This window comes from Gracilinanus agilis, chromosome 4 (assembly GCF_016433145.1).
Source record: "Gracilinanus agilis isolate LMUSP501 chromosome 4, AgileGrace, whole genome shotgun sequence".
NCBI lineage: Eukaryota > Metazoa > Chordata > Mammalia > Didelphimorphia > Didelphidae > Gracilinanus > Gracilinanus agilis.
Window position 1 is genome coordinate 511,584,158 of NC_058133.1, and position 10,337 is coordinate 511,594,494.

Consider the following 10,337-nt stretch of genomic DNA (forward strand, 5'->3'; position numbering starts at 1 on the left):
GTCTTTCTGTATTCTACTACTACATATAGTAGGGCTTTAATAAGTGAAAGAATAATGGTAGATAAATGTTTGCATACAGTAGAGTTTTAATTAGCCACTGAATGAATGGTGGATAAGTTTGTATATAACCCAGTTTTAGTAAGTGAATGAAAGAATAGTAGATAAGTACCTACATAGAGTAGGGCTTTAATAAGTGAATGAATGATGGATAAGTGTATAGAGTAGGGCTTTAATAAGTGAACGAATGAATGATGGATAAGTGTTTGGAGGTCCCTTTGGCCCCAATGGGGACGAAGCACCACTGCTGTGTCTCTGGGGCTCAACCCCTGGCTTCTTGCTTCTGCTTTCCCTATTTATATGCCCGCTACAAATCAAAGACCCTTCATGTTTGTCTAATAGTAAAAGATGGGAAGTGTTAAGTTGTGGGGCCCCAGGAAGTTGGGGCTTTGAGGGCTGAGCTCCTGTCGCTTCAGTTCCTGGGGTCTGAGGCACGTGAGACTGTGGTAGCCTGCTGCCCTGAGCTAGATAAGCAAGCAAGCTCAGTGTCCCATCAACCAGAGTGGGGGGCAGTGAGGTTTTTGTGGGCTGCCTAACTGTTAGCCTTGCCTGTTCTCAGAAATTAGTTTAAAACAGAGCCCAGGGAGTGTGATGAAATGAAAAGAAAAGGGCAGCAAGAGTCAGAACTGAGGTCAGCAGCTACCTCACTGGTTGACCTTGGGCGATCTCTGCATTTGTTTGCAACTTCCAACAATTCTTTCTTCTCCATACAGTATCTCAAAGCTAGCAACAGCCAGGATTCCCTGCTAAAATAACTCCTATCTCCAGGCATTGTCATTGGCCTTTTAGTTTAAAAGAAAAAGAGAACAGTTTTCAGGTTGGACAAATGGAAATCACCAATGAGAAATCTAGATTTAAAAAAAGACTGAACTTAATTAACAGTGAACCAAAATAGTCCCACTAACTTTGCCATTGGTCAGATTTAAACAAGTTCATTTCGACATTTAAAAGGTAAAAATAACTGACATGGTAGTTTCAAAGTTTCTAGTGTAATTCTTGGTCCAATCATTATCTTTACTTTTCCACTTGAATGGTCAGAGGTTCCTTTTTAACTTCACATTATTTCATAATCTTTGGGGAAAAAAACCCCTTACCTTCTGTCTTAGAATCAATAGGGCGTATTGGTTCCACAGCAGAAAAGCTAGGCAATGGGGATTAAATGCCCAGGGTCACATCACCAGGAAGAGTCTGAATTCAAATTCGAATTCAGGACCTCTCATCTCCAGTCCTGGCTCTCAATCCATTAAGACACCTAGTTGCCTCGGTTTCATGATCTTTATATCCCTTGCATGTGTAGCCCTTACCAGTCACAGAATATTTGATTACACTAATGTTTTACAATTTATTGAACCATTCTGATATTATTGGGTATTTAAGTTGCTTCCAGGTTTAGGTTATTGTAACTGATTCTAGAACAGATGGTTCTATTTTTAATAAAATAACACTCAGGTATATTCCAAGCTGGGTAATTATTTAGTCAAAGGAACCAATTACTTTTTTTTTTTTAAACCCTCACCTTCCATCTTGGAATCAATACTGTGTATTGGCTCCAAGGCAGAAGAGTGGTAAGGGTAGGCAATGGGGGTCAAGTGACTTGCCCAGGGTCACACAGCTGGGAAGTGTCTGAGACCGGATTTGAACCCAGGACCTCCCATCTCTAGGCCTGGCTCTCAATCCACTGAGCTACCCAGCTGCACCCCCCCCCACTTACTTTTGTTACTTTTATTATATAGTGGCAAATTGCTCTCCAAAAAGTTTGCAATTCCACTAACAAAGAATTAGCATCCCCCCCCCCAAACCATTACCTTTTCAATTCTAAGACAGAAGAGTGCCAAAGGCTAGGGAATTGGGGTTAAGTGACTTGCCCAGGGTCATACATCTTGGAAATATCTGAGGGCAGGAACCCAGGATCTCCTGTCTCTCCACCTGGCTCTCTATCCACTGCACCACCTAGCTGTCCTTAAAGAACATTCATCTTAACAATGTCACGGCAGGGAGAATGATGAGTTGCTGTTATTCTGTCATGGTCCCTTTGATCCACTGCCACACGGGGACCAGCAAGTTGCTTGGGAGTTTGCTCCTCTCTAGGCATAGCTGTCCACAGATTCTGGTAGGATCTCCATGTCTCCAGCATTTCATTCTCCTGCCCTTCCAAAGCTCATGAAGTCTCAGCTCCTTTAGGGAAGAGCAAGAAAGAACTAACAGAGAGACCAGAGACCCATAATCATGGGCCACATGTGGGCCCCAGATGGGGAGAGTCCTAGGTCTCTGCCCCACCAGAGCCTTAGAGTATGGCTTTCCCACTTGAATCAGCCAGGAAGGAAAAAGGGGAAAGATGTCCTTGGAGGAGTCTTTTTGCCCGCTTCTTAGTTTGGGTTTCGGAACCTGCCCAAAACCTACCTTTCTGGAAGGAGGTTCCCCAGCCTCTTCCATGCTGTCTGGCAGTAGTGTGTGGGGTGGGTGGGGGTGGGTTGGGGTTCCCATTGATGAATCTCACCATCACACACATTTTGTGAATGTCAGAAGCAGCATTGATCACTCCATCCCAATGTGGGAACTTCCTCCATCAATGCCGGTTCTATGACTCCCTATAGACAAGTTTTAGGGTCTTAGGGGGTGGCCAGAGGCTCACAGAGCTTACTCACCTTGCTCAGGATGACACTGGAAGTATCCAAGCTAAACCCAGAGTTTCATTCTCTGACTCACAATTCTAGGGTTCTTTCTCTCACCATGTTTATATTCTTATGGACAAGATGAAGAGACAGTGGCTTGGCTGAGATTAGACTTAGTTAAGTTCCTCATTGGAGGTTCTGAATGGACTCTGGGGAGTTGGGAGGAGGCAGGACAGAGCTCTTAGAAGGATCAAATGAAGTCCTATTTGTAAAAAGCACTTAACTCAGTGCCTGGCACATAGTAGGTGCTAATAGAAATGTTTATTTCCCTTCCCCTCTCTAGAAGGGTACCTAGAATAGGACTCTGGTCTTAGCCCAATTCTATTATTATTATTAATAGATAATATGTCACTTTAAAGTTTGCAAAATCTCTCAATTTATTCTCACAACAACCCTGGGAGGTGAGTGGCTATTGGTATCCCCATTTTACAAATGAGGAAAATGAGGCAGCTAGAAGTTAAGTGATTTGCCCAGGGTCACACAACTAAGTAAGTGTCTGAGGTTGGATTTGAACTCAGGTCTCCCTAATTCCAGGCCCAGGGCTCTGTCCACTGTGCTATCAGCTGCCTTTTCACAATTTTTATTAATGACTTGAATGAAGTTAAGCCAAATCAACAAGAATCCACTTCTACAAAGACTCAGATGTGAGTCTGATCAAACTCTCAGATGACTCAGAGTTGAGAGATTGAACCAATTAAATGGATGCCTGAGGTAAGTTTGAATAATGCTATGAGAGATTGTAAGGCAATGCTTTCTTCCAAAGTCACTTCCTTATAACTTGCATGAAATCCTTGCCCTGGGGCTACCATGTGACTGTAAGGCAGTGGAACCCACTGACTACCACCTCCTTGACTCTTTAACCTGCCCACTACTACTGACCTATAGGAATCAGCTTCCTAATTATTAAGTCCAAATAAAGGATTGGATATTGATTGGTCCCTGACTACTGCTGTCAGAAGCATCACAGGAGGTTCCCATTTCTCTAAAGAGCTGTTACCCCAATGGATGCTCCAGTGTGGATGAAGAAGGATCCAAGTGTCCTGCCTATCCGAAGAGGGAAGACAGCTTGGTGTAACACAAATGTACCAAGTCTAAGGGTGGCCTCTTGTAGGACCAAGGCTGATCTGCTTCCTCCTCTTGCACAGTGGGAGGGAGCTCAGGATTAGTCCACTTAAAGCTCAGCAACTTCTCTTTCTCAGTTCAGTTTAATCCAACTGAAAAACATTTCTTGTCACCAAGCCACTGCCTGTGCTAGGTGCTAGAGATACAAAGATCTAAGTGGAAACAATCGGTACTCCCAAGGCATTGATATTCTACTGGGGGCTGTAAGTATCTGTGATAGAGACCCTCCTTGACCTTCAGCTCAACTCCTCTTTGATTCTGAGACACTTCTTGACCCTTCCTTTTCTGTTTTCCCAGACCCCAAACCTCCACTGCTCGGAGTAGTACAGGGATCTGCAGACATTTACTAATTGGGGATGGGGAGGCAGCACAGACGGATCCTGTGAGCCAGTGCCACATATGAAAGCATATTTTAGTAGAGCAAATGTGTAGGGTTGAGGGTTTCTACCCATACTCCAATTAAGGTAACCAAAGAAAGCCCAAGGAGCTGGACTGAATCAATCAATCCAAAGTATAAATTCAGTCAAAACAAGTTCCCTCTTTCCCCCTCTCCCCATCATTCTACAAACACACACACACACACACACACACACACACACACACACACGTGTGTTAATAAAGTCCTTAACACAGTTCACTGCTGTTAGCAGTGGTCAGTGCAGTGGTTGTGGCTGACATCTAGAGGAGGTGCCTATGGACAGAGCCAGTCACTGAGGATGAGGGCGGAGGCAACTTTAATATTTGTCCTTTTGTGACAGAGAGACATGCTCACTCTGAACCCTTTAAAGACAAAACTCTCAGAGCCCAGCAAAGAGCTGTAACTAACGGGGAGGAGTGAGCATAAAGATTTTACAAAAGGTCAAAAAGGACCACGAGTAACAGAAAGCTATGAGGTTACCCTTTGGCTTCATATGTTCATTACATATGGTTCTACTCTCACCTATTGCTCCAAGAAGCTGTGGTATGCACTGCAATCACAACTGGTAAAACCATTTGGGCGTATAGGATTCTAAAGTATTATTGTGGTTGCCAATTTAAAAATATTATACCTTAAGTCAAAAAGACTTTTAGCAGCTTTATTTACAAAGAGGTGGAAAGAGTGAAAGTGGAAAAATGTAGATAAAGAGACAGAAAGTACTGCCTACTTACAAATACCCTAAATTTAATCCTAATGTCTCCAGACCACAAATGCAAATCCCAAAGTGAATCTCACCAGAATCCAAAGTCCTAATTAGGAAGCCAAAATCCAAAGAGCAAGGAGACACTGAAGAATCCACCAAGAACCTTCAGTGCACACGAGGCTAAGACTGCCAAGAATATCACCAGAACTCATGATGAAAGGAGTGTCCCACCAAAGCTCCAATGAGCAGAGAGGGTCTCCTCACTGAAGAACCAAGGAAGGAATCACTCCACTCACCACTGCAGGATCCAAGGAAAGTCTCCTCCAGGCTGGCTCACCAATGCAGAGAGAACGCATCAGTCCTCAGGCTGGCCTTTTTAATGAAGTTTTCTCAACATCACTTCCTGTCACTCCTCCACTTTATGGGAACCAATCACAGTCTTTCAATTTGCCTAGCACTGCTCAAGGAGGGGCAATGGCCTCTGGAGTTGTCACCAGCTCTAGCAAGTGACTTGTGTACTCTCATACTTAGTGACTGGCAAGGTACTAAGTAGGGGTACTTAAGTTTTTTATTAAATAACTTAAAAAGTTGCTGATTAATAGACAAAGAGAGTTTGATTCACTCTTCACAGGCAAACTAGCTAAAACCAGGCTGAGGGTAACTGATGGGCCACAACCCCAATGGGGGACTTAGGGAATTGTCTTCCCCAAGCATGGGAAGACTTCTTCCAGGTGGGACGGATGGATGAGAACAATCTGTTCCAACAATCATGAAGGTGGCTGAAGTAGGAGCTTGGAGCACTTAGAGCTTGGCCACTCAGAGAAGACACTCAGGCCATCCACCACATCCAGGGCCATTGTCCATATTTGCTTTTTTCTTGTCACTGGTCTTGGATGATTCTGGAAGAGAGAGTGAGGCTGATGACTTTGCACAACTGCTTCAACTTTAATCCAATTCATGTGCAAGACAAGTCATTACCCGTGTTGTCATCGGTCCTCTTTGGAAACTAAGGAAGAACAACAATCTAACCCCTACAACACATTAAGCTTAATCGCATTCCACCTCTCTTCTATGTGGACTTGTGTGTGTGGGTAGTGCATACCAGGATTTTGCTCTGCCCTCCTAGTAAATCCTACTGATGAAAGCTAACCGAGGCTATTGGCTGATAATCAATGGCCAACATAAAAATGGGGCCTTTGAATGGGAGTAGAGAAGTTCCAGCCCCTCAGGGTTCTATGAAAGAACTCCAATCAGTAGTAGTCAGCTGCCTGGTGGAGTCCCAAGAATATGAATGAAAATGAGGGCTTAACCATCTAATAAAAACAAAAACAAAAGCAAAAACAAGCTACCAACCAGACAAGCACACAAGGAGGAGGTGATAGAATTCTGTAGACAGCTGCTGTTGGTGTGAAAAAAGCTCCTGGCCTTTTCTTAAGTGTGAACTTGGTATGAGTTGGCCATGTGATGCACCAACTCAAGTATTTTCATGGCTGTAAGCTATAAGAATGACCAGAGGAAGAAAAGTGATTTGACTGCTCTTCTCTGGCTTCCTTCCCGTCTCTCAGCTAACATCCGGTCTCTCTAAATAGCCTTCTCCAGTCCCCTTTCACTCTAACACTTTCCCTCTGAGATGACCTCCTATTTAGCTTGTACATAGCTTTTTCCTAGAGAGTCATTGGCGTCAGACTATGAGCTCCTGGAGGACAGGGAATGGCCTTTTTTGTTTTTGTTTTGCCTTTATATTCCAATGCTTAGCACAGTGCCTGGCACATAGTGGGTGCTTAATAAACCCTATTGACTTGACTTGGCCCTCTTTGGAATACAATTGTTTTTAAGCCCTTACTCTCAGTCTTAGTAGCAAGTTTAGATAGAAGGGCAAGGACTAGGCAAATGGATTAAGCAATTTACCCAGGGTCATTCAGCTAGGAAGTGATTTGAACTCAGGAACATGAGTCTTCCTCACTCCAGGCCTAGTGCTCTATGCACTATGGTGACACCCAGCTGCCCCATCATTAAGGGATTATACAAACACGTACATTTATTAAGCACTTCCAATATGGATATAATTTCTCTCCCCTCAACCACTACTCCCAAAAGAAATCAGTCTCTGCTTTAAGGAAGAAAGCAGACAAAATGCAGGGATAGAGAGATTCCTATTGGCTCTGCCTTGTCCAGTTTTTCTAAGGGTCTCAGAGCCTCATTTCAGTGCCATGGCATTTGCACTGTAGCTGGCAGTGGCCATGAGATGAACGGAAATTAATTTAATCTTTCCAATGTAAATATCTAGTGAGCTCTGAGAAACTCCTGTTGAGAAGGAAAGATAGAGAGGAAGAAGAAAGCCCTTTAACCAGGCATGACTGTGGGCCTGACTATTAAAGAGATGGGAATGTATGGATTAGCAAGAGAGATAACACCCTCTCTAGAGGAGAAGATGCCCCATCAGCAGGAGACAGCCCCATCAATTTGCAGTTGCCCAGTGGAGTTCAAGAAACAGAGCAATGGTTGTTGGGAATGACTTAGTGGAGACTGCCCAGTGACAGATGACAACAGCATCTCTAGAAAGAAAGAGATGTTTGGTGTTCAGAGGGGAACGGCATTGGAGGAGGTTTTGTGGAACATAACTGATTGCTGGGAGACATAGCCTTGGGGAAGATGGATGATAGAACCAAAGCTCAGATCCAAGGGAAAGTCTTGAGAGGGCTCTGAGAGTTGTTACCACAGCCACCATTCTGACACTGGGCAATAAGGCAGTGTGCGTTTTTTTCTGTTTCCCCATGTGTCTGTGTTCTCCCCTGGAAGCTTATCCCCAGTCAGGACCCAGCATTCACCTTCCCTCCTACCCCCCACCATGTCTGGCCCAGGATTAAGCCCACCAGAGATGTGGGGTTCAGGGGAGAAGAGATAGATTCCCTGTCTGGGATGTTTCCTTCTTCAAAATCCTGTGAAGCTGAAAGGCAGTGCAAGGATGAGGTCAGGATGACTCAGGCTCAAGACTTTCCTCTGCTTCTCACTACCTGCAGGCAGGCCCCTTCTCCTCCTTGGGCCTCAGTTTTCTCTTCTGTAAAATGAAGGAGTTGTACTCAATGGCCTCTGAGGTCTTTCTGGCTCTTGGACTATGACTTTATCCCAGAATCTTGGAGTTGAAAAGGTCCTTAAGTGTCATCTCCTCCAATCCCCCCAACCCAAGAATTCTCTTTGTTACCCTTACACCAAGCATAGTTCCAAATTGCCCTCCAGAAAGGTTGGAACAATTCACAACTCCACTTGCAGTGTATTAGTGTCCCAATTTTGCCACATCCCTTCCAACATTTATCACTTTCCTTTGCTGTCATATTGGCCAATCTGCCAGGTGTGAGGTGGTACCTCAGAGTTGTTTTAGTTTTAATTTCTCTAATCAGGAGGGATTTAGAACACTTTTTCCTGTGCTTATTGATAGTTTTGATTTCATCCTGTGAAAACTGCCTACTCATGTCCCTTAATCATTTGTAGATTGGGGAATGGCTAGATTTTTTTGTATATTTGACTTAGTTCCTTATGTATTTAGGAAATTAAATACTTTGTCAGAGAGTTTTGTTATAAAAATGTTCTCCCAGTTTGATGCTTTCCTTCCAATTTTGGTTGCATTGGTTTTGTTTGTACAAAACCTTTTAAATTTGATATAATCAAAGTCATTCATTTTACATTTCGCAATATTCTCTATCCCTTGCTTGGTCTTAAATTCCCTCCTTTCCCACAGATCTAACAGGTATACTAATCTATGTTTGCCTAATTTATTATTTCACTCTTTATATTTAAGTCATTTACCCATTTTGAATTTATCTTGGTATAGGGTATAAGATGTTGACTAGATGCCCCATTTTACAGGAGAAAAGTTCCTATCTCAGAAAAACAAAATAATTTGCCTAAAGTCACATAGCAGGTCAGTGAAAAAGCTGATATTAGAACCCAGGTCTTCTAGTTCCCAGGCCAATGTTTTCTCCTGCCACATAAAGCCAATCTTTTGTTGGAGAATCTCTATACATTTAGAGAGATTTAATCCAAGCTTTCTCTGTCAATGGCTGCAATTACCCTAATAAATGAAGCTATGTTTAGTAGCTGACAAAGTGATAAGTTGATCTAGCCTTAAAGTTGGAAAATTAAGAAAGACTTACAGGTATTCTCATAGATAGCATCATACAGGGGAAAAGGAACTGAAGGTCAAACTGACTTTAAATTCTGACTCTGTTATTCGCTAGTTGTCTTTCTATTGTTCATCTTTCATTTTTGAAGGGGACCAATGATATCATAGGAGGAAATTTTGACTAACGTGTGAATTAGATTTAAGGATCATTTTCTTTTCCAGAGTTATTGAATTCAGTGACAAGACAAAAATCATGATGACTGGTGATGGCCCAGGATGGAGTGAATGACCTTGGTGTCTATGGAGCACAACTGCTTCAGTCATTTTTATGGTCACTCAAACATTTTTTTTAAATCTGCTCCTTCTGCTAGGGGGAAGTCTTCACATGCTTGGGGGTAGATATTCCGCTAAGACACTGATGAGTTTGAGGACTGTTGGTTACCCTCAACTTGCTTTAGCCTGCTTGCCAAGCCCTAGAACTAGCCACTTCCTGACTGAAACTTCATTTCCTGACTCCTGGGACTGCTATCATAAAAGTGCCATATAAACCTTAAAACATGATTGATATATGAGCTATTGTGATTAAGAAATCTATTTAAAGGTGGTACAAAGCCCAAGTCTTCTCCTCCTAACTTCCCTACCTCTATTTAGGGCATCACCACCTCACCAGTTCCCCAGATTCTTAACCTCAGGGTCATCAATGCCTCTGCCCTCTCCCTCATTCCTCAAATCCAATCAGCTTTTGGGTTTTGTGGATTCTACCTTCATTAGCTTCTCTCCCATCTGTTCCCTCCTCTCCTTCCTTACCTCAGACCCTCGTCATCTTACCTTTGGATAACTGAAAAAACTTCCAACTAGTTGATCTCTCCCATCTCCAATTGCTCTTCCAAAATGACCTTGTAATACAAGCCTAACCATGTCATTCCTCTGCTCAAGAAACTTCAGTAGTTCTCTCTTACCTCTAGCATCCCCTCAGCTTGACCTTCAAAATACTTGGTCGCACCTTACTTTTCCAGGCATGCTCTCCCCTTTATTCTACATCCCAAGCAATCTGCTTTGTTTGTTGTTCCCCCAAAGAGTCCCTCCATCTACTACAGAGAGCCCTTTTGGGCTAGTGGGATGTTCCTCATGCCTGGATGTTCACCTTCCCCATTTTCACCTCTTAGAACTTTTAAGATCCAGTGGGTCACTACTTACATGAAGTCTTTCTTGATTTCCTCACTTCTCAATGTGCTCTCTCTCTAT